The 24190-nt window shown below is 35.2% G+C and overlaps 2 long non-coding RNA genes across 4 annotated transcripts; both read right to left on the bottom strand.

Annotated features, from left to right (window-relative positions):
- Nucleotides 1–18137: 18137 nt before the first annotated feature.
- On the bottom strand, nt 18138–21452 carry LOC135741210 (uncharacterized). Of its 2 annotated transcripts, none has more exons than XR_010529374.2 (6): nt 21360–21452; nt 21180–21239; nt 20941–21001; nt 19797–19950; nt 19571–19685; nt 18138–19435 (listed from the first exon to the last, which is right to left on the bottom strand). It is a non-coding gene; the product is annotated as an uncharacterized lncRNA (long non-coding RNA). The 2 variants fall into 2 exon arrangements; XR_012335952.1 differs by having other exon boundaries at nt 19640–19685.
- A 145-nt stretch (nt 21453–21597) lies between these two features.
- LOC135740861 (uncharacterized) lies at nt 21598–24076 on the bottom strand. 2 transcript variants are annotated; one of them, XR_012335951.1, is made up of 6 exons: nt 24051–24076; nt 23671–23793; nt 22827–23025; nt 22384–22499; nt 22216–22296; nt 21598–21768 (listed from the first exon to the last, which is right to left on the bottom strand). It is a non-coding gene; the product is annotated as an uncharacterized lncRNA (long non-coding RNA). The 2 variants fall into 2 exon arrangements; XR_010529281.2 differs by lacking the exon at nt 24051–24076 and having other exon boundaries at nt 23671–24043.
- Nucleotides 24077–24190: the final 114 nt, after the last annotated feature.

Genomic DNA, 24190 nt, shown 5'->3' with positions numbered 1-24190 from the left:
GCGTGCGTGCGTGCGTGCGTGTGTGATTAATACATTGTAAAACCTAAAAGTTAACTTAACTCAAACCATTTAAAGGAATATTCCATTTTCTTAAAAGAAAAATCCAGATCACCACCATGTCATCCAAAATGTTGATGTCTTTCTTTGTTCAGTCAAGAAGAAATTATGTTTTTTGAGGAAAACATTGCAGGATTTTTCTCATTTTAATGGACTTTAATAGAGCCCAACATTTAATATTTAAATCAACACTTAACAGTTTTTTTTTAACGGAGTTTCAAAGGTCTATCCCAAACGAGGCATAAGGGTCTTATCTAGCAATACGATTGTCATTTTTAACAAGAAAAATAAAAAATATGCTCTTTTAAACCACAACTTTTCGTCTAGGTCTGATCCAGCGCAACCTAACGTAAATGCGTAGTGACGTAGGGAGGTCACGTGTTACATATATAAAACGCAAATTTGCGGACCATTGTAAACAATAAACTGACACAAAGACAATAATTAGTATCAGTTGACATACAACAACGTAGGAACGGTAGCCTGGTTAGCCAGACCTACATCAAGATGTAAGGTCTGGCAACTCTTCACACAAACGGCTCAATGCAAGGGGCGGGATATAAGGTTGTCCCTCAAAATGCCTCTGCACGCAATAGGATAGCGCTATGACCACTCAGAGCAACGAAGAAGGTGACGTAGTTACCGTAACCAGTCGGCAAAACTCCAAACACATCTTTCTTGCTTAATAAGGACTTCAGTAGGGTTATTTGCTCTTCTCTCAAAGAAAAACATAAGTCTAAGTCCTCCAGAGTCGCGGCCAAAGCCGCTTCAAAAGAAAGCTGTTCGCCAGCAGCCATTCTTTGTTTTCAAGTAGGAACCGTTGCAGCTCTGTCGTCATCATGTTAAGCCCGCCCCACAGACGCTACACACGATGTGATTGGCCTGACCAAATTTTGGTTTTTGGAGCTGTTAAGTGTATTGTGAGTGCCTAGACTATAGGAACGGTCCTCTTTCAACACATTTGTAAACACTGGGGCGGAGTTTCGCGTTCGTCTTTTGTGACCTCTTGATGTCATGACGTATTGCGTGGGGTCACAACACGCATCACGACCTGATCTAGATGAGAAGTTGTGGTTTAAAAGTGGATATTTTTTATTTTTCTTATCAAAAATGACAATCGTTTCGCTAGATAAGACCCTTATGCCTCGTTTGGGATTGTTTATAGTCCTTTGAAACTCTGTTGAAAAAAACTGTTAACTCTTTCCCCGCCATTGACGAGATATCTCGTCAATTAAGAGAAAACGCTTCGCCGCCAATGACGAGATTTTCCGTCTTTCCGCAATACCGCTATTATCCACCAGGTGGCGCCCTTCCGCAACTTTTTAAGTATTGCCCTATGGCAAGCTGCTGCATGTCCGTGTCTGTTTTAAAGATCGCTCTGGATGGGATCTCTATGAAAAGTCAGTCACAAAAATTTAATTATTTTTGCTTTTTGCTCAAAATATGGTGTTTTTGCAAAAACCTACCCATATTCAAAAGCTGATTGCAAAAGAACCACTAAAGGTAGGGTGAAACGTTTTTTTTTTGTTTGAAAGCAGAGGGTCTGTTCTTTCATTTGGTATATTGTATGTTTATTTATTTAAAGAAGAACATTTTCTGGAAGGCATTAAACTTTGGTGAAAATCATGAAAAACGCTGGCGCCGGCTGGCAACTTTTTTTAAAAACGCTGGCGGTGAAAGAGTTAAGTGTTGAGTTAAGTATTAAATGTTGGGCTCTATTAAAGTCTATTAAAATGAGAAAAATCCTGCAATGTTTTCCTCAAAAAACATAATTTCCTCTTGACTGAACAAAGAAAGACATCAACGTTTTGGATGACATGGTGGTGAGTAAATTATCTGGATTTTTCTTTTAAGAAAATGGAATATTCCTTTAAGTAAACCGGTTGCATTAGTTTTAAAACACATACATTTGAGTACTGTGAACTTAAACAAATTGAGTCATATGCAGTTATACACTTATATTTAAATTCACAATACTTGCTCATGACTCTTGTTCACATTACTTAAATTTATGTGTTTTAAAACTTAAATGGTCTAATGCAACCGGTTTACTTAAATGGTTTGAGTTAAGTTAACTGTTAGGTTTTACAATGTAGAAAACAGAATTTTCACACATGAATATTTTATAATATCATATTTGATATTATAATTGATCAAATAAATAATATAAAATTAAAAATAAAACAATAAATAATAAAGGTGGCTGATTGAAAGAACATTAAAAATTATAAAAAATAGCAAAGAAAATAATTGTGTGATGCATTGCAATTTGTGTACAATATGCTGTACACTGTAAAAATTAAAAAAGTAAATAAAAAATAAATTTTATTTTATTAAAAAAAATACTTCAATTGGTAAAACCTAACAATTTGAAGTTTTTTTCTAACTTAAATGTTCTCACTCTAAGTAAAAAATTGAAGTTGAAAATGTTTAATTGTTTGGGTGTTACCAACTGAAGTAATTAAAAAATCACCCTAAATTTTTCACTTAAAGTAAGAAAATGTAAGTTTATACAACAACTTTCTTTGGTGAAAATTGAAGTATTTTTTTAAGTAGAGCAGCTTTAGATTTCACAGGATAGTTTACATCTGCCCAGAAGTCATTGTGCTATTTAAATATGAGTTTAAACATAAGGCAAAACGTTTACCAACATATGAAAACAATACAGTATGTACACTCTAAAAATAGCTGTTTTTTTAACCCATGGGTAAATATTGGACAGAACATATGCTGGGTTAAAAATGGCCCCAATGCTGGGTTGTTGTTATGCAACCATGGGGCATAATGACCCAACAGGGTTAAAACAACCCAGCATTGGGACAATTTTAATCCAGCGGTGTGTTCTGTCCAATATTTCCCCATTATTTATCAAAAATAACCCAGCCATTTTTAGAGTGTATTATTTTATTTTATCAATATTATTTTGTTAGTACTATTTTGAGTTGTTTAAAAACAAGTTTGTCACTACTGTAAAGGTTATTACAGTGTATTGTCCAAGGGATATCTTCCCTTGCGATGCAGCAACAGAAAATTGCTTTGGGATTTTGAAATAACTTTGGTGATTCATCTTGAAATGAACCTTCTCATCCTCAGGGATGAGATCCCAGTGGAGGGTCTTCATAAAGGTGAGGAGGTGCTGTATGTGACTAAAGAGAACTTATATCTGTGTATCTGAGTTTCTGGCAGCAACCATAAATGGATTTGAACATGGCCCTTTAAAAGTCTTTAGGGAAGTGTATAAAATATGCTTTACAAATTTTGTCAACTAGTTGAAAGTTTTGCATTGAATGACTTGTGTTTTTTTTGGAGGGTAAGACTATTCAACAGAAAACCAGTAAAATATTTTAATCAAAATGACACAGGTGATTGAAAACATAGGACAGACAATTGTAAATGATAATTTGCACAAATGTACCAAAGCATTGGGTATAATGTTACTTTTTATGATGTGCACAAGAAGTGACTAGACATTGTGAAGGTTGTTTAAAAATGTTAATATCAATCAGACTGAGAAATACTTTTAAAGGCTGATGGAGAGTTAAAGTTTTTATATTCATTCATTCTTGAGCTTTTCTTTCTCTAAACATTTATGAAAGCCCATTCTGTGTCATTTATCATTGATGTTTTGATATCAGGTACATTTAAACTTACATTTAATTCATACAATGACAATATAAACTTCTCTCTTTTAAAAAAGAACAAATTTTTGTATTTATAAATGCTTTTTTTGCATATTCTATAAAACAATATTTTGGTGGGTCCTCCTGAGATAGATTTAACCTGTCTCAGTGGGTCGCTCAATATAAAAGTTTGGGAACCAACCACTGACTTAGCAGATGCTATGCAATTCATTATATATTTTTTTATTCAATTTTACACAATTACAGTAATAAAATACATTGATCAAAATGTGGTTCAGATCTCTCTAATAAATTAAAAATCTAGTTAGTCTGAACATTTGGAGATTCTGTATAATGGCACTGTTTTTTTTTTTACAAAAGAAATAAAATGCTCACACTTGTATTTATTCATGACCCTTAAAATGTCTAGAATATTATGAATCAGTCTTGCTTTTAATGCTTTTGGAGGTAAATCTCATCTTTGCTATTTTAAAGGGATTGAGAACAGGAGTTACCGTGGTACACACACAAGATCTTTCTTAGGAGCACTGGAGCCGATTAAAACACCTCTGCTAATTGGATTTAATGAATGATTTAACATGGCACAGCCGGATCAAATCAAACGGCTTCATTCTGGCCATTTAATACCGGGTCAGTGGTTTGTAATGTGAACGTGTCTCCAGACACAGCCCAAGCTCTTTAAGGACCTGAATTCCCCCTTCCCTCTACTTTATAAACTTCTGATAATTGTGCAAGCTGATCAGCAGATCTTCTCTCAGATTCTCTAAAACTATAGTTCATGATAGTTAATTAGTTTAATAATAATTATTATTATTATAATTAAATTAAACTTAGTTTAATAAAAAATATATAAAATCATGATTTTTTGTAATCCAAACATCTACAATGTTGAATAATACAGTAGTACTATTATTTTTATTATTATATTATTTTAAAATAATAATAATAATTTCAATAATAATGTTTTTATATTATGAAGTACAACATAATTAACTATAATAAACAATAACCACAGCAATATTCATTTTTATTGCTATACTACTAAAAATAATAATAATAATAACAAATAAATAAATAATAACAAAACAAAAATAATTATAAGAAATAATATAATACACATAACGTTAAAAACCCGTTATTTGGGAATGACCGATTTCACATCTTCTAGATCTAGACCATAAATAAAGTTATACCCACACTGAAAGATAACAAAAATCACAGAGGTTTAGGAAGACACATACAGTATGGTACAGTTAAGTCTAGAACAGTCTAGGGTGTGAAAGTTGATTTTCAAAGCAGCTTAATGACTGGGTCACAAGCAACGTTTTGGCAGGGTAGCGTGGGTGTTTGAGGTATATGGTCATTTATTCTGTAGCAGCTAATGACCACTTTACTGATTTCTTTGTTGTCAGCAAATGAAAGCACTATTGAATAACACTATTCAAACAAAAATGTATACCAATAATTTATTAGATGGCATTTGCTAAAGCAAATCACTATATTGCCCATACTTAGGCTTTAGTTTTAATCACACTAAGTATTTAACTTTACCAAATGCCTGCTATGGTTGTGCTGTTATGGACAATTATATCAATGTGCCAATTTGATGGACCCAACCTTTCTCAACACCCCATAACACATCTGTAACATACCATTTCAAACCCCATATCAATGCAGGGGTAACCATCAACAACACTCTAGCATCTGGATAACAACCCAGTAAAATCATTTGGAACACCTTGGTATATGCCCTACCAACCACCCACAACACACGAGGTACAGCATAGCAACACAATGGTTGTATCCGAAATAGCCCCCTATACTATTATTCATGATTCCCTACATTAGTCCACTAATATAGCTCAATCAAAAAATTGAACAAAAACTATAGTGAATTCGGACACTTGAGCTCGATGGGCATCATCTCCTGCAGAGATGTGAGAATTTATTCAGCGAGAACCTCAGTGGACGAGTAGCAGCTAGCTGTGATTATTGCAGTGAATTTTGGGGTTGCATGAGTGCATTTGAGGTCTTCACGGGTCCACTTAGATCCAAAAACCCGAGGTCCAACCTGTTTACATTCGGGTCCAGTCAGGTTAAAAAAATTGCTATTGTGTCTGGTCGAACTGGGGTCTAATTTTGTCTGTTTTTTCTTGGGTCAGGTCCTTTATTTATTATAATTTATGCACGTCGGGTTCAGGTCAAAAGTGATTCGGGTCATTTTGGGTAAATTTCTTTGGACCCGAGAAGACCTCTAGAATGCCCTCAATATAATGTCCACTATGATTTCGGACACCACTAAAAATTAATGTTCCCTCAAATAGTGCGCTATTTAAGGGTATAGGGAGTTATTTCTGACACAAAATGATACCCTACCAATGCATTACAAACCACTCGGAACACCTTAGCAGTCTTAATAGTAAAACACACTTAAAGCTGCAATCTGTAACTTTTGCCTCTCTATCGCAAGTACAGCGAATTTACAGCGTATGTTTCTGTAATTATAGTTTACTTATGAAGTACGTACGTGTAATTATAAGGGAACAATTTATAATATTTGGGGAATAAAGGGGTAACAACCAGGAAAAATACAAATAATATATGCAGTAAAGTACTGCGGAAGTACAGCGAATTTATAGCATACATTTCTGAAATTATAGTGTACTTATACAGTACATACATGCAATTTTAAGGGAACAATTAATAATATTTTTGGAACAAAGGGGTAACAAGTGCCACTTTAATTTACAGCCCGCAGATGTTGTATTTACTCTTTAACTACGTGAAACAAGGGGGTAACAAGTGCCACTTTAATTTACAGCCCGCAGATGTTGTATTTACTCTGTAACTACGTGAAACAAGGGGGTAACAAGTGCCACTTTAATTTACAGCCCGCAGATTCTGTACTTACTCTGTAACTACGTGAAACAAGGGGGTAAAACATTTCGACTTAGACTGTAACAACACAAAACAGTAACTACAGAAAATACACTCTTCGAAAGGATGTGTTAATTTTTTACACATCTTTGTGTGTTAAGTTTTTAACACATTATGTTTAATTTTAACACATTATATATCATTTTGTGTTGATTTTGTGTTAAAATATAACACAAGTTGTGTTAAAATATAACACAAAATTTGTTGTTTCCATAATAACAGAGAGATGGGTGGATTTTGGGACAACGCATTTAGTGTGTCGTCCCAGAATCAACACTAATGTGTTGTTTTTAACACATTTGTTCTAAGAGTGTAGTTCTAGTTTTGCTTGCTTTGTTTTCACCAAAGTTGCCTTGCCTATTTTTAATTTTGCTTGATGACCCAACAAATTCCTGTTCTCTTTTTCTTTCTTAAGGTAAGTAACCTTTATTGAAAATTCTAAATAAATTGTATCGTACTAATAAATAGCATAAACACATTAACTGAATTTTAAGTTTTGTTTAGTAATCTAAAATACTTACTGCATATATTATTTGTATTTTTCCTGGTTGTTACCCCTTTGTTCCCCAAATATTATAAATTGTTCCCTTGTAATTACACACTATAATTACAGAAACATACGCTGTAAATTCGCTGTACTTACGCAGTACTTCACTGCATATATTATTTGTATTTTTCCTGGTTGTTACCCCTTTATTCCCCAAATATTATAAATTGTTCCCTTATAATTACACGTACGTACTTCATAAGTAAACTATAATTACAGAAACATACGCTGTAAATTCGCTATACTTACGTAGTACTTTCCGGGCTGTAATCTAAAGCGTTACCAAACCTTTTTGAGATTACAGTGATCATGCACCATACTCAGCTTATTTTACTTATACTCCATGACTGAAATAATGACTTTTAAAGGGAACCAAAGGTTTAATTACAAAAATAACCATTTCATGGAATAAAACACAACACCTTTTTTTAACATCAATCTAAAACTAGTGATCTTTTTTTGCTTACAGTTTTTCTGCGTATAAACTCCCCCATGTAAAAGCGCAATTAGCTTTTAAAGGGGATGAAAGATTAGACTCTCATTGGTTTTTATCGCACATTACGCCCAAAACACACCCATTACTCATCGCGAGAATAGGAACAACCCTTTTAGACTGTGTGCCAGGCGCATAAACCATTTTCCTGTCATTAAACTAGCAAAAGTAGATTCGGACAAGCCTTAAGTGAACTTGTGCTATGCGCCTTAGACCATGCACCTAAATCGATAAAATAGGGCCTATTGTGCTTCTTCCTCTATATACTCTGCACAGATGAATCTGATGTCTGTGATCATTGCATCAGAGTGGATTTGTCATTATAAAGCCATCGTTTAAAATGCATCTTATATCTGAAAAATCTAGACATGTAATGTATCTGCCGCATTTATTTTGGGTAAATTAAAAAGTATGAACATAAATCAGGTTGCTAATGTCTTACCTGTTCAGAGGATAAAGTCACATCTCTGCACCAGTATTTAATCTCTTTAGATGCTGAAAAAAGCTTTGCTGATATAAACTCTTGATTTAGCATGAGCTCTGTCACGTTCCCTGTCTAAATAAGGCTCTCTGCAGATTGGGCTTTCATTGTTTAAACAACAGAAGATTCCCCAGATGAAAGGACTCAGTGACTGTTTATTTTTAACTGAAAAGAGTTAATAGAGAGAATTGTAAAAGATAATTGTAGCTTTAAAGCCGGCCGCTCCATCTGTGTTTTGAAACAAATTACAATGATTTACTTAAATTACAAATATTTAAAAACAGATTCTGTATTATTTTTTACCAAAAACTTTTCTGATTGCAGCTTTAAGACTAAATACAAATAAATAGATTTGTTAGCAAAATGTATGCCATTTTATTTGGTACACTTAAACCACTAGGCAACTGTTATATTATAAATATTTTATTACGAACACTGACCTTTACAGCCACTCGCACTAACGAGTCAGTCTCTAGTTTTAGACATTTTTAGAACAACCCTGTATCACATGAAATACGTTCTGAGGAAACTATTTTGCAAATCGCAATTACGTTACATGCCAACATATAAGCAGTGCTATTACGTTGGTCCTTAACCTAATATAAGCAGTGCTGTTACGTTGGTCCTTAACCTAATATAGCCAATTTATTGCAGTGCTATTACGTTTGTCCTGAACATATACATCCAAAGCATAGATTAAATCGTACTATACCATACGATACTGTTCATCGCATTCAAGAAGCGTGACCCGTAGCCAGAAAAAAACCTCTGGGTGTGCATCATAAAATCTGTGTGTGTCACAGGCAAGAAAACCAGAAACGCTGAGGAATTCAGGTGCTGTAAATCCGGTGGACAGGACAAGATAATTTATAACAGATAGTTGACATGGTAAGCAAGTTAATATTTTTTAATAAAAAACGAAATAAGACGAATAGCATACATTATTGTTGTTGCGGTGTGTCACGTGACAATCATGACCGTCGCCATGGACACAAGGGGTCGGATATTTAGAGTTAAATATTTTTAACTTACGCGTGAAATGGTTGATTTTAAAAATATATATATTCTAAGTAAACAACAACAGCCCAGGTTTAGTAAACATTTTTTTATTGAAACTATAAATAAATATTCTGCATCCATTTTAGGTGTGCCACTGTGGGTGGCTCCCGCACACCCGTGGCTACGCCCCTGCCGTGACCCAAATCTCGTTCGCACATCATCGCGATGTTTATCATCTATTTACAAACGTAGCCAGTCGCCACATCTTTGTGAGTATACCATTAAATTTCTGTTTGTTCGATATTAAATTCATTATATGTTTTTTATTAATCCAGATCGGCTTCTAAATGTTGTCTGAATTGTATTGGTCATCTATATTACATTCTTTTTGTTCAAAATAGTGATTAGCGCGTGATTAAAAGTCACGTTATGTTTGTTACCATTAACATAACGTGACAGATCCTCGATCATTTTATTATATTCATATTTTTGGAATTAACTACCAATGTACTTCTACTGTGGTATTTTGTGTTTATAGTACACAAATCGTACCATGTTTCTACCGCAGTTAGTTTACTTCTACTGTGGTATTTTGTAGTACAGTAAGTTAACAGCAAACCATATGCTTTTACCACAGTAGTTCAGCCTTTTTATGCATAGTAAAAAACAATAACAACAACACCATGCTTTTAATACATTTGATGTACAATTCAGAAATCTTTAGACATTCAGATTCTTCTTTTTTGGTCAGTTTTAATCTATTGCCGTTTTATTTATTTATTTATCTTATTATATAGTCTTATGATAGTGGGCAGATCTTGGGGTTTGTTGTAAATAGTTATACACATACAATGTTTAGTAAATAAAGAATTAAAATAAATCCAAAGTTTGTAATTCACAATTTTTTTGTCTTGCAGTTTCTTCACATACATCTCATACTCCTCCATCTACACGCCACACAACATTTAAACCAATGGCTTTTTTAAGAGCCATCACTTGCAAAAGCTCTCCTACTCACTCACTCACTTACTCACTCTCCAACTCACTCACTCTCCAACTCACTCACTCACTCACTCACTCTCCAACTCACTCACTCTCCAACTCACTCACTCACTCACTTACTCACTCTCCAACTTACTCACTCACTCACTCTCCAACTCACCCACTCACTCACTCTCCAACTCACTCACTCACTCACTCTCCTATAGGGCTGTGCAAAAAATCGTCTGCAATTCTCATGCGTGTTTCATCAGTAAAGCCGGTTCCGTGATTAGAAGTAAATCACCATCAGCTGCTTTCAGATGGAGCGGCATTTATTACACAGACCCGTAGTTCTCCAAAAAGCTAGGCAAAATTGCCTAGATTATCGGAGTCGATTTTCCTCGATTTGAACCCGATTTTGCCTAGCTTCTCGGTGAACTACGGGTCTGTGTAATAAATGCCGCTCCATCTGAAAGCAGCTGATGGCGATTTACTTCTAATCACGGAACCGGCTTTACTGATGAAACACGCATGAGAATTGCAGCCGATTTTTTTTTTCACAGCCCTACTCTCCTACGCGCGCACACACACTCACACACACATTCGCACACGCACGCACACATACACACACACACACACACACACACACTCTCTCACTCTCTCTCTGTTTGTCCCTCTTTCAATTTGTTTTGCCTATTTCTATTTGCATTCTTCATTCTTTCAATATGGCATCTTCAGGTTTTGACCAGTTATGTCAGGAAGCTGCAACTATTTCAAAGCATCTTGAAATGAAAGCTGACAATGCTGAACTTGGAGCAGCTACCAGAGAGGCTGAAGAAATTCTACAAATGTTCAATCCTCCACTGGTAAAGTTAATTACATTTTAGTTTTCTTCTTCATTTGGTTACTTTTTTATTTACACTTAAGTTGCTTTAATAAATGTATATTTTTATCTGTTCATAGGTTTCCAACTCCTTACTTTCAATCACTTTTAGCATTTTATTTTAACATGTTTATTTCTAATTTTTTTTCAGCTGAAAAAGAAGACCAAACGAGCAATTGCCTGGACTCAACAGACACAGTGAACTTTGCACTGCATTTAAAAGGTAATATTGGTTATATAAAATATCCGTATATCCACAGAAATGGACTCGGGTCCATAATATAGTTTTATAAAATTGATTGTTGTCTGTTATTACATCTGTAGCCAGCTTCTCAGCCCCAACACCGAGAACCAGAGTTGAGATCAATGTACTGCTGAGAAAGTGCAAGATTTAACCAAAAATATAGTAAGCATAAGTCCAAACACTTTTTAAGTCTTGATAACCTAATATACCTTCATGTTTTCATGGCATTATTATCAAATCAATAACTTATTTGTGTCCATCAACCATAAGATTATGACACATTACCGACTGTTTACAGCCTGTACACTGGCTATTAACAGGATGGGAGAGTCACAATTGTCCAACTGTGTTACAATGTGTAACATGTACATGCATGTGTTTGCCCGTGTCTTTCAGAGGATGCCGGAGGTACTGGAAGGCTCCCCTACCAATCCCTGGTAAATCAAGGCATGACAGTTAAAGTTGCAGGACTGCCCAACAGCCTCAAAAAGCCATCCTATTATGGAAGGAACCAGTTGGAGGCCATTTTGCAAGCTGCTGAGGAGATTTCATTTGAAATCAGTAAGTGAGATTAACAGTGGTTTTGTATCTCCAGCTGAGTTTCGGCAGATCATTTGGCTCTATGCAAAGTGGGAAAAATAAATTAACTAAACAATAATACGGGCCTACATGTGAGTCTTTGTATAGTGCAGCACTGGTTGGGTTAATTTTTGACCCATAACGTGGAAATATTGGATAGATCAAATGCTGGATTGTTGTTATGCAACCATGGGGTATAATAACCCAGCAGTTGGGTTAAAACAACCCAGCATTGGGTCAATGTTAACCCAGTGGTGTGTTCTGTCCAATATTTACACAACATGTGTAAAAGAAAGAACCCAGACATTTTTAGAGTGTGGACCACTATATTTCTCCATGTCTCCCCAACCAGTCGAGGCAAATGAAATGGCTACCCAGTATAAACCATGGTTCTGCTCGAGGTTCCTGCATATTAAAAGGAAGTTGCCATTGCACTCTCAGAAAAAAAAAAGGTATAAAAGTTGTACCTTTTTGTCACTGGTACACTACCTTTTAAAAAGGTCCTGAAATGTACCATTTAGGTACAGATATGTACCTATGAGGTACCAGCATGTAGCTTGGCGGTACCAATGTATACCTTTTAGGTACAAAAGTGTACTTTTTGAAAAGGTACTGCCCCAATGTCAACTTTTTTATCTTCATGTAGCTTTTTTCTGAGAGTTTGTAGCCTAATAATATAAAGACTACAGTATGGTCTAGACCTACTCTGTTTGAAAAGTGCTGTGAGGTAACTTTGTTATGAATTGGCACTTTAAAAATTAAATGTAATTCAATTGAAACAGATTCAGGTTATAGATTCTGTATGTGTCTATGACAGTTTGTAAGGGATGTAACACTATTTCTCAGTTGCAGTTTCCTCATTACAGTGGACACATTTTCTAAAAAGGCACCTCTCCAGAATATCCTACGGCTGTTTAGTTGAATTTGACTAGTGATTGTGATGGCCCTTGGCAACAGTTGAATTTTATCTATAAAATAATATTTCTTCATTAATACTGCTGTGTGATGCAGAAAGACCAGTTATTTGTTATGCTTCTAAGTGTTTCTTTTTTCCGTATACATTAATTAGATGCAGCACAATGCAACTCCACTGACCAAGCAAGAAGGAATGTCAGAGGTGATGGACGAAGAAGGTACGCTGAGTTGTTTTTATTTTATCTTTAAATAAATATATAACATTTAACTTAAGAAGCATAGTTTACTAGATATGTAATTGTGGTCATTACACTGTACATTTTACCACTGTACACATTATTAAAACAATAATCAAATCAAAAGATGAAATCTGTGTGTGATAGTTTAACATCTTCAAATCAACAGACACAGCAGATGTTGCCCAGAAAGTTTAGAGGCCATGTGTGAAAATGTTATTTCTTTTCATTGTAATACATTTTGAATGGTATTGCTTAAGTTCAAGCTTAAAACTACTCTTCTGAAAAGTCTGCCATTGATATTGGACACAAAGAGAAAAGCTCACTTGAATGTGAAAATTACAATTTATAAATACAATATTTATTCAGGTGACATTTAACATCTTTTATAGACCATTTTGCAAGATGTAAACAACACTGGTCCAGAAGCACTTCCCATATCAGTTTCTTAACACATCATAAACGTTGGGATAAAATACAACCAACAGGACATAGAAAATTTAATCAAAAAGTTAAAGAAACATTTTTAAGATGTTTTCTTTATGTGTGAAATAAAGAAAACAGTTACAAACTGAAACAGGAAGTGTTTCTGGACCAGTGTTGTTTACATCTTGCAAAATGGTCTATATGGTTGGTATTCTGATATTTTACACTTTGAATTGGCTGTTGATATTTAGATGCAAACAATGAATGGTACTATATCTGTATTTAACCTACAATTTACTAATTAACTATTGACAGTATAAATGTTGACACATTGCATTATGAATTTGTAATTTAGATTCAAACATTATATTAAGAAAGTTGTTATTATGTTTTATGTTCTACAGAGCTGGAAGAACAGTCCTCAGAAACAGCCACTACTGTAGCTATCGTGATGACTGCAGATTAAGGTATCTTTTCCAATTGTGCTGATTTTTATGTCCCATTGAGAATAATAAGCTCTTCCTCATAGTAGACCAGGCCAAGTAGACCTGGTTTGGTAGTTTCAACAGATTACAATACTTTAACAAGAACAGATATTGGAACAGAACCATAGACCAATCCACTACACAGTGACACATTGTGACAAATCAGCCTCCAATTCTTTCATTTAGGATCTAACAGCATTAAACTAGATTCACTTTGTAAGTCTTTCAAGGGGCAGTTTCCAGGCAAAACGTGGAGAATACATAAACAGAGTTTTGTACACACATTTGGGACCTAATGTATAAAAACATCTTAAAGGGTGTTGTCCAGGACATTGTCTTAAATTACAAACAGAGATAGAAGGTGAGCACACCAACAATTGGTTTTAAAATGATGGCCAACCAAGACTGTATGAGTTGTGGCATTACAGTTAGTAATGCTAAAGCTGAAGAATAAAGTAGTGGTGAGATTTGTTAAAATTGAGTTACACTTCTGAATCATGTTTGATTTACATACATTTCTTAAATGGAAAACCCAGAGTTTTCCTTGTTTTCGCTTTCTGAAATTTGCCTCAGGAATTCTTCTTTGTTGACCTGCTTGTATCTTATGATTGAGTGTCAGCAATACCCACATTTTAATTTGACAATAGTTACAAATGAATAAACTGCCTTTGAAATGTTACTTAAAATATGCTCATGAGTATTAATTTCAACTAACTGGCTTGACTTAAATATATTTGTTTTGATAGATGGAGGCCATTTGTGCTGTGTCTGCCGCGTCCTTTTCGATGACAGGAAGAAGACTGCTTCAAAGAAGTGGCGTTAATCGTCACAGTGCACAGGGTGCCAATCATGGTCACACACTGCATGTCAAGACACCATGCAAACAGCCTGTAGCGCTGCATCAGTGATAGGAAACATGCTAGTTACACAAGATGTTTTAACTTTGAGTTGTTTTTACTTTGATCATGACCCCATCCCTTCAAACACACACACATATTTTTTTTTATTTTTATGTATTAGGTGCAATTTAATATTTTTCATGCAAATGTATTGTAATGATTACACTTATAAGAATAAAACAGATTTTTAATTCACTCTAATTTTTATTTATTGTTGTCATTTGTTGGCACCATAAGTGTGGTCCCTTTACCTGGGACATATGGGGACCAATTAATATCTATTGTACTGAATTTAGGCCACAGGTTGTAAATGATAAGTAGCCTATTGTTTCATCTTTTATCAATGCTTCGGTATGGTTGGGTGTTGGCAAGGACCTCACCATACTTTTCAATACAGTGAGTCAAAGATCGATTTCATGTTATGATTAAATACTTTACATAACTTTAACAACTTTTTCGCAGTCTTGCTGTCACTGAGAGGTATTTGGCAAATTTGATATCGAAAAGTGGGTTTATGTCAGAGCAGTAGTGATACTTGTGGATACTTTGATATACAACTGAACAGTACAATTTAAATATAATGGTTGCTATGAACGATGATGATGATGTTATGTGTATCTGCTTTATCAAAGTGATTTTCCTCCATCATACAGATGAAGTTGAAGCAAATCTCTATTACCACATTTAATGTTATGAATGAACCATCATGACAGAAATATATATTTATATATGAATTGAAAGTTATACAAAAAAAAAATGAGACCTGAAACCCATCATGAGTTAAAAAACTGGCTTTGCTCAGTTGTAAGGACTTTTTTTAAATGATTAAGTAATTTCACATTATGTGTCATTTTGTGTTTTAAATTAAAGTGACAACACAAGTAACAAAATTTGGTGTTCCAATAATAAAACTGATTGTGTTGTTTTAACACATCTGTTTTTAAAATGTATTTATTACTCTACAATATGCTGTAGCATTCATTAACAAAGTTTTAAATAATATAAACTGTATACTACACTTTACTATAGTATGGGTATTTACTATAAATTACTTTAGTACTTTTTATGTGGGCAGAATTTTTATGACTGGACTGACACACCTGATCAACATACATTTATGGTATAGTTTGCATACTGCTCAGGCCTGTCTTTCTGCTTAGAAAGAAGGACCATGAAACAATACATAGGCTTCCTATACTGTATTTGGCACACATAGCTAAAATGTTTCTCAAAGTGACAGGTTTGGAAGGAGGGGAATGGAACTCTAATGGATAAACTAAATAGGCCTGTTTGCCATTTTTAGTTGAGTTCAAAAGAAAGCATTTAAACAAAAATAAATAGCCTACAAAAGATGCAATAGAGCATACATTATGTAGCAAACATTGTGTTTAATGTTTGCTAATCTGGGTTTTGACAACCAATAGGCCTAATAATCATCTACTAGCCTACAATCGGAGATGACTACCCATCAGATTATGGTCTTATTTATTAATGGTAGGCTATGTTTTTAATTTAATTATCATAGCAGCATTAACATATGCATATAAGCCCAAACAGAAATGCACAGTTTGTCTGTGTGGCCAACACCAGGTATTCATCAAGGTGTGGGGTCTGTTTACACAGCCAGAAACAAACAAACAGCTTTATTTTATCTAACCTTATTGAGCTTTCAAAGTGCTCTCTGAAACTACACCTGAGATGGCTTGTGTACTTGAAATGAGAACATGAAAGGTTTGTTGTAGAGCTAAGCCAAATACATTGTTATAAAGGTCTTGACCTGCAGAATAACATATGGCAGTATAAAGAATCTACATGGCTCCTGCTTTGGAATACGGACCTTTGAAACATCACCTTGGTGCATTTTTGAAGGCTTATAATAAGGCAAGGAGCTATAGACATGGGACAAACTCTTAATGAGAGCTCTTGACCTCAGTTATAATGTCAATATAGTCAACAACTTGGGACACTGTCAAATATGGTTAAAATTAATTTAAACCTATTTAACAATTAAATACTTAAAAATCTGATTGTATAAGTGTGTTAACACCCTGCTGAAAAAACCAGCATGGACCAGCATGGGAATTATGCTGGTCTATGCCGGTTTAGCTGGTGGTCACCAGCATACCAGCACCAAAACACAACATATGTTGGTCTTGCTGGTATGACCAGCATGGGATGCGGGTGCAAATGCTGGTTTGGTGCTGGTTTAGCTGGTACTAATACTGGTCTAGTGCTGGTTTAACTGGTGCTAATGCTGGTGCTGATGCTGGTTTAGCTGGTGTTCACTAGCAAACCAGCACCAAAACACAACATATGCTGGTCTTGCTGGTATGCTGTTTTTTTCAGCAGGGCAATCCCCCTAAACACCTCAACTCACTATTTACAACCTCCAATTATAAGAAAAACACAAATGTTTAAAAAAAACTACAATTCCCTACATGTGTGTAATGCAGCTTGATACAAATAAGCACTAAAATTGTAGTTGTTCTAGTTTGCAAAGTAGGGCTGTAAAAACATATATCTACTGAATATATAAACACCTAGTTCAGACAAACTATTAATTATGCTGCATCTAGATGATCTACGTTAAGAAAATGTAAAAAAAGTTGTTTTTTAAAGATATTTTAGCAGAAACAGTGTTTTTTTTGCTAGATGGGATACAGCTACGCAATTTAGGGTTCTGTTTGGGGTAGAATTCGGATGGAAACAGCGGATCTGTCTAGATGTGATACAACTTGTCTTAAATCGCGTGAAATGTTTGGTTTAGGGTTAGGTTTTGGGGATAGGATTAGGATAATAACAGCGCTCATCAGCGAGATTTTGCTGTTGCTGTATCCCTTCTAGCCACAACGCCGAAACAGCAGAACACGCAAACCCCGCCTTCAACACAATGCACTTCTGTAAACTTCTGCTACCAAAAAACTAATTTCTCAAAATCGAGAATGAGAAATTGTTGAAAATGATCATATTGTTGAGTTATCAAATTTTGTTTTCTGTAGTAAAATGTTGAATGTAATTTAAAAAGAAAACACGTGCAAGCTACGTTTCAGTGATAGCAGCCTCATAGCAACCACCATAGCAACGAACTATATAATACTTAAGGTAATATAATGGGAAGAAAAAAGTATTAATCCACATCAACATAGTTCGGGAGAATTTTAAGCCAATAATGGTTATTTAAGAACCTACTGTATGTGGCAGTCTGTCTTGTGGATTATGACTGTAAAATCATTGTATAACAGTTAAGTCATTTATTAAGTTAATCACTATTCATTCACCTTTAAAGTGTGCTGTGACAATAGCTGAAATCATGACTATAACTCATTGTGGAAAACATTTTATTTTTTACAAACTTTTACAGTATTTGTTTCAAAGGATTCAAGATTCAATACTTTGTCATTTTAACTTAGCTCACAAAAACAAAACACCTTACACACATTGACCACATTTGTACATTACAGTAAATAAGTAACATCACAATGGTAAACACACAATTTTGTCCTCACACAGACTATTGCGAATATGTGTGCTTAAAAACAGTATCTACGTTTTAAAATAAATCAGATCTAGTAAAGCATCATGTTTGCACAAGTAAGGCGAGCATTATATTACACCACCATAAAGGTTTCTATGATATGCTGCAACATATACTATACATTTTACATCTTTCTTTTTACAGAATCCAATATCAGACTAAAAATTAACAAAAAATCTGTAGTGCTAGTTATCATATTTATCCACATTTACATCATTATCACTCTTATCATTGTATACCAGTGTCTGTATGCTTGGCATGGGGAGGGCCTGACACAAGTGGGGGTTGTCTGCAGGAACAATGTCCGATAGATGTGGGTGAAACATCACAATGGCTTGATGTAGTTTTCTTTCCAGGTGTTGGAGGTGTTGAATGAGAGCAGCTTTTGCACCAGGCTGCTCAGTGTCTTTGATGTTAGAGCACAGATGTTAGAGGCCTGCTCCTGATGGGGTGTTCAGTTAGGGGCCAGTCACACCAAAAGCGCTATAAACGCTTGCAAACGCAAGGCGCGACGCAATGCCTTTTAAAAAAAAAGAGCAGTGCGACGCGGCTTTTCATATTGCTAAGCAACCACCGAGTCAGCTGTCTTGTCAATCAAATATTGAAGCGTGAGCGCTCTTTTGCTGTTAACTGTCATATTAGCAGAAACTTTAAAAAGAGGACGCTTGCTCTGACCTTGTTTGAGGGTGAGAGGTGCAGAAACACGCAGGAGAGAGTGAGCGAGTAGAGTCCGGTTCTTCAAAGCAACTGTAAACTTCACTCACCACAACGTAAGGCCCGCCTCTCCCCTCATTCGATTGGACAATGGAAAGACCCGAATGACGTCGGGCACTTCTCCGCTCTCAGCGCTCCTTCAAAAACGCGTGCGCGGCAGGCGGCAAAACCCGCAAGGCGCTCGGCGCGCAAACACACACTGCCCATAGAATATCATTCAAAAAAGGCGCCTGCAACTGCCATAAACGCTTTTGGTGTGACTGGCCCCTTAGACTTCTCATTTCCTTGTAAAGCATGCACTTTTCCTCAGCTGCCCGAGTCTTCATATGTAAGGCATCAATCCCTCGCCTTTTTAGACTCCTCGAAACATCATCTTCTTCAATCTAGAAGACAAAAGAAAACAAAATGCTATGTTATGTTACCAGGTGGTTTCTAATATGATTTGCAGGTAGTTAGTTTGTCAGATGGTTACTAGAGTGACTGCTGTGTGGTTACTAGGGTTAAGTAATTATACTTACAGTGTTATTAAAGCAGAAGTAGACATGCCAAGAGGGATCACATGATTCCTGAAAATCAATTGTCGCTACCTGCTTGGAGAATCTAATGGCAATGCCCTGCCCATCTGAAGCAAAGCTAGGAAACACACATGCAAAAAAATGAATGTATTAGTTTGTATTATAGTCCTTTTTAAGTTCAAACCTATAATGTCATATTGTATCTACTTATCCACTTATAGCACTATACCTGGATATATTCTTCTCAGGTGGAGGAGGACTGCTCTCTCCCTTGATTCAGTTCTAGCCACATCTTTAAGGGTAGACTGGAAGTTTGAATCAGACTCTTGCCATCTTCTCCAGATTCTGTATTTTTTCCTCAATGTTCAGCAGAGTCCTCAATTCTACAATGGTTAGCAAATAATTAGTATTAAACGTTATGTACACACTTGATCAGAGAACAGTAACAGACAGATTACTGCTTACTCTGTTTCACCCTTTTTGTGTGACTCACCAGTCCCATATCTACACATTTCAAAAAGTACAGCACAAAAGTTAAGTAGCTAGCAAGCAGAAAGAATTACCGTGGTACACCTGACCAAACATATGTTACAAGTAAGGCCTTGGTGGTAATAGATTACTAATTACACCACATGAAAATTTGCAATAATGCTGCAATACTTTAATTTATAACCACCGGTGACAGTTTCCTTCAAAACTATGCCATTACTATAATCACACGTTGAAGCACATCAGCAACACCGTTTTTCAATATTTTACTACAGGGCTATTCAGATCTTACCCTGGAGGGCCAGAGTACTGCATAGTTAAGCTCCAACCCTGATCAAACACACCTGAGCAAGCTAATCAAAGTTTTCATGATCACTAGAAAATCACAGGTAGTTAATGGTACATAAACTCTGTAGTGCTCCAGGCCTCCAGGGTAAGATTTGAATAGCCCTGTTTTACTATGTTCTTACCTCAACTTAGACGAATTGATACATACCTCTTTTTTCAATGCGTGCACTTTTAGTCTTTGTACAGCACCTTGTGAATGTATAAGCGTTTAGCCTAGCCCCATTCATTCATATGGCTCCAAACAGAGATGAATTTAGAAGCCACCAAACACTTTCATGTATTTACACGAGTAAGAATGGTGGCACAAAATAAAACTTTTGTTTGGAGCCATAGAAATGAATGGGGCTAGGCTAAATGCCAACACATTCACGAAGTGCTTAACAAAGACTAAAAGTGCATGCATTGAATAAAGATGGGTATGCATTAATTCATCTAAGTTGAGCTAAGAACATAGTAAAATATTGAAAAACGGTGGTGTTTTCCTTTAAAGACGTCTGTAATTACCATAGTCTTACATAAAAACATTCAACTCTTACTTGAACTTGTAGAACTGAATCAGTCTGATGATGTAGTCCCTTTTCCATCTACAGACAGTGTCTGAAGAAAAGACGACATTACTACCACTCTAATAAAGTCATTCATTTCATGTTACTTCTTAACATGATTATATTTTATCACTGTACACGGAAAGGTAAGTATTACATTTGCAATATTCTTTGTTAATAGTATTCATGACATTCTTACAGTATTTAAGACTTTAACTTCAGTTCCTTACTTATTGGTTTCGGTTGGGCTAGCTTTTTCCATCTCTCCATGTCTCCTTCAGAAATCAACACTATACAACAACAATAACAGAAAACAAGACACGCATCAATCCTAAATGCACTTATAAATGGAATGTAATATTCTCCCATCTGCAACTAATTGTTACCTGCTTCTTATGTTCATTGTTTACCTGGTGCCTCTCTGATGACATGAGATATCTTCTTGAGGAGCGAGAATCAATATTTTCTCTGCTTTGTCTACTCTTTGCAGGAGCTGCACCTCTGAAAAGACAATTTAATCTACTTATAGTATGCTTGCCATTTTGTGTGTGATCAACTTCACTCCAGAAAATATAAAAATGTATAAACAGTGAACCACCAGCTCAGAATTTTGAAAGGTTATACAGCAGTAGACACACCTATGTCAGTTGATTTCCACCGTCCATAATGCAAAAGGGCATCAGTCAGTAGGTCAAGGCGATGAGATGGAGTCATCTCCTTTGTGACTCTGGCAAATCTTTGGAGGAAAGACCACAGCCTTTCCATTCCTTCCCCGTCTGTGAGCCCAAACCCATCAAGCCATCTGGTACTGTACTTGATCTATGATTAAAGCAAAGTGGTATAATATCACATACTGTACACAAAGCATGACCCTACTGCTTATGGTATTTTATCTTTTAATTTGTAAAAATATTAAAGCTGTTCTTTTTATTACTTTATATTAATGTAATTATTATACAAATTAGGTAATCTGCATAAAAAGAAACAAAGGAAACCAATTTGGTTATAACAATCCTCTGCTTATAGTGATTAGTTTGACCCAGACAGATTTGACATAAACGGTTTCCACTGGATTGTCTTACACATTGCATCTCTGAAACAAGTTTAGACAAACGTCAGGTTGGAAAAATGTTAGATTAAAGATTATTTTAGGCATTTCTGGCTAATTTCAGCTTTGTAGTGCATAGACAGGAAAATTTGAGGCCAAACAGGGAGTGAATGATGTGTGTTATATGTCCTGATATCCCTATAAAGTCAATGAATTACCTGGCAGGGCAATTTGTGTCCATAAACATGAAATGCTGGTACGGCCAAGGCAATGTTGTGTGATATGCCCTCACCTGATTTCTGATTAAACATAGTATGACATAAATAAGTTAAAGGTCTTTTCTTAAAAACAATAATACAGTTTTACACAGAAAAAAGGGTGCTTACCTGCAAATGTGAGGCAATAACACAGGCAAAGTAACAAACAGACTACTCGCAGGTGTATGTTCTTTTCCTCACATCTTTGAAGTAGCGCATCAATGACATACAGGGGATAGGCTAATCTATTTCAACACAAAAATGTGAATGATAAAACACTTTATACTGAGGAAAAGTGAAAAATAATTATACAATCTCCAGCATCACATTCAATACCTAAATACTCAAATCTAAATTGATCTATGCCCAGCCCTAATATATATATATATATATATATATATATATATATATATATATATATATATATATATATATATATATAAACATAAACTTTGTTAGATTTACCATGTTAATAACTGTGGAAATGCATCATCACAGTCTGTGAAAAAAGCATTATAATACAAAAAGCTTTTCAATTGGTAAATGCATGTGTACAAATAAATGCCTCTTACAATGCCTCTTTTTGGAGGCACTGCCAATTTCTTTGTAGCAAGCACTATGGCGTGTTCTGGATCCAGGTGCCATGTGTGTGAGTTGGAGAGTGAGTGCATGCCTGAGTAGGAGAGCTTTTGCAGGTGATGGCTCTTAAAAGAGCCATTGGTTTAAATGTTGTGGAGTGTGTAGATGGAGAATGAGATGTATGTGAAGAAACTGCAAGACAAAAAATTGTGAATTACAAATTTTGGATTTTTTAATTCTTTTTTTACTAAACATTGTATGTGTATAACTATTGACAACAAACCCCAAGATCTGCCCACTATCATAAGACTATATAATAAGATAAATAAATAAATAAAACGGCAATAGATTAAAACTGACCAAAAAAGAAGAATCTGAATGTCTAAAGATTTCTGAATTGTACATCAAATGTATTAAAAGCATGGTGTTGTTGTTATTGTTTTTTACTATGCATAAAAAGGCTGAACTACTGTGGTAAAAGCATATGGTTTGCTGTTAACTTACTGTACTACAAAATACCACAGTAGAAGTAAACTAACTGCGGTAGAAACATGGTACGATTTGTGTACTATAAACACAAAATACCACAGTAGAAGTACATTGGTAGTTAATTTCAAAAATATGAATATAATAAAATGATCGAGGATCTGTCACGTTATGTTAATGGTAACTAACATAACGTGACTTTTAATCACGCGCTAATCACTATTTTGAACAAAAAGAATGTAATATAGATGACCAATACAATTCAGACAACATTTAGAAGCCGATCTGGATTAATAAAAAACATATAATGAATTTAATATCGAACAAACAGAAATTTAATGGTATACTCACAAAGATGTGGCGACTGGCTACGTTTGTAAATAGATGATAAACATCGCGATGATGTGCGAACGAGATTTGGGTCACGGCAGGGGCGTAGCCACGGGTGTGCGGGAGCCACCCACAGTGGCACACCTAAAATGGATGCAGAATATTTATTTATAGTTTCAATAAAAAAATGTTTACTAAACCTGGGCTGTTGTTGTTTACTTAGAATATATATATTTTTAAAATCAACCATTTCACGCGTAAGTTAAAAATATTTAACTCTAAATATCCGACCCCTTGTGTCCATGGCGACGGTCATGATTGTCACGTGACACACCGCAACAACAATAATGTATGCTATTCGTCTTATTTCGTTTTTTATTAAAAAATATTAACTTGCTTACCATGTCAACTATCTGTTATAAATTATCTTGTCCTGTCCACCGGATTTACAGCACCTGAATTCCTCAGCGTTTCTGGTTTTCTTGCCTGTGACACACACAGATTTTATGATGCACACCCAGAGTTTTTTTTCTGGCTACGG

Source organism: Paramisgurnus dabryanus, chromosome 24, assembly GCF_030506205.2.
Source record: "Paramisgurnus dabryanus chromosome 24, PD_genome_1.1, whole genome shotgun sequence".
NCBI classification, from domain to species: Eukaryota; Metazoa; Chordata; class Actinopteri; order Cypriniformes; family Cobitidae; genus Paramisgurnus; species Paramisgurnus dabryanus.
This window is presented reverse-complemented; position numbering and strand designations above follow the sequence as displayed.